Consider the following 1918-nt stretch of genomic DNA (forward strand, 5'->3'; position numbering starts at 1 on the left):
CTGAAATGTCATCTTCAACATATTAGATTCATATTTTGTTCTGAAAGGCATATTGATTGAAAATTGTTTTTAAGACTTATTAAGTCAAAAAAGGGTACGTTTATATTAAATGATTCTAGATATAAAGATGTATTTTTGAATATAAACGGACCAGGTATTCTAGTAAATGCATTGTGTTTTTTAATGGCGTCTGAACCCATTCTATCTAAAAGTCGAATATATCTGAAATGAAAAAGTGTGAGGATAATGAGTATGGATTTATGTAGAAAAATATACAAACAATACAAACATGTGGACAGGGCATAAATACGGACCCCCCCCCCCCCCGGGAATACCAGAGATCCAGAGATTGGAACGGGTTCCTAGAGGAGTAAGCATCCCTTGTTGATCGGTCACACACGCTTTGAGCCCTATGTATTAATCAAGTGAATGGAACATTTCGTAATCAAATTAAGTATAAAAACAAAGGTCTAACAGTTTGGTGAGAGATTGATTGATTGATTGTTTACTGTTTAACGTCCCTCTCCAGAATATTTCACTGATATGGAGACGTCACCATTGTCGGTGAAGGGCTGCAAATTTGGGCCTATGCTCGGCACTCAGGGCCATTGAGCAGGGAGGGATCTTTATCGTGCCACACCTGCTGTGACACGGGGCCTCGGTTTATACGGTCTTATCCGAAGGACCGCCCCATTTAGTCGCCTTTAACGACAAGCAAGGGGGTACTGAGGACCTATTCTAACCCGGATTCCCACGGAATGTTTGGTGATGTTTGGTGAGAGAAGTAAGCCCCCCAAAAAAACGAACCAAGATAAATTAAATGATAGGTTGAAAAACCTTATTTATCTCAACAAATTAGTTTCTTTTTAAGCAAACTGACACACAAACAACAAGAAGACACCGTAGCATATTGTGGTTAACGCATTCAGTCTTACGCCTATCGTGAGCTTTGGAAAAAATACGATTAGTCTGTGAAGCCCCTTTTTGCCTTTTTACATACCTTTAAAACATAAGTAAAAATATATTACGTGTATTTATCAATAAGTTATTTAATGACATAAACTTGGGACAGTGTATTATAGCCCCCCTATATACGGCTTCATTCTTCAAGGAGTATTCTACTCAAATCAAACATAGCATTTCTGTATCAATCGTGACAAAACGCAAATCAAGTATCGCACAAACACTAGCATTGATAGCACATTTCATCAAATTCTATATTTATTTATTTCTGTTTCACTTCTTTCGACTGATAAATGTTTCTCTTGTGATAATAAATGCCTATATCTTTTTCAAAACTGTTTAAATCGCGATAATTTTAACAAAAAACAATAAATCTTAATTTCATGCAAATCACAAAAAGGATCAGAAAAAAGTATAGCCATCGCAAAAATATGCTGCAAACATAGTATAGCATTCACTCAAACCAAGAATAGCCCAATTTCTCTAAAAAGCGTAATTTATAGAAATCAGATGATGTTTCGTGGATGAATTGAGGCGAAAACTAAGTTACAATAACTTTTATAACAGAATATAGTTTGAAAAAAATTAAGAACAATTGAAATAGTGCAAAATGAGCGAAAATCCCATTTTAACTTAGTTAATGAGAATGGTATCGAATTTCTAACTTGTTTTAACTTAAAACTTTTCTCAAATAAATTTACATTGATTCTATAATGGTTTGATAAGTTTTTTTAATTTCTTAAACGTACTTTTACCCATATTTTGCCTGCCGAATTTTCTTTTTTACACATAATGCATCAGAGTACCCAAATCAATATAGCAAGTGATCCAAATCAAGTAGATTTTCGATTAGCACTTTGTATACAGTGATTAAGTGACAGGAGGAATACAAGTGCACTTCCTGTCAATCGTGTGAACTTGATGGCGGAAAATAGAAGCCAATGACTACTGTCAA

Source organism: Saccostrea cucullata, unplaced genomic scaffold (assembly GCF_032062105.1).
Source record: "Saccostrea cucullata isolate Sc308-1 unplaced genomic scaffold, CSIRO_AGI_Scuc_v1 ctg6443, whole genome shotgun sequence".
Classification (NCBI taxonomy): domain Eukaryota; kingdom Metazoa; phylum Mollusca; class Bivalvia; order Ostreida; family Ostreidae; genus Saccostrea; species Saccostrea cuccullata.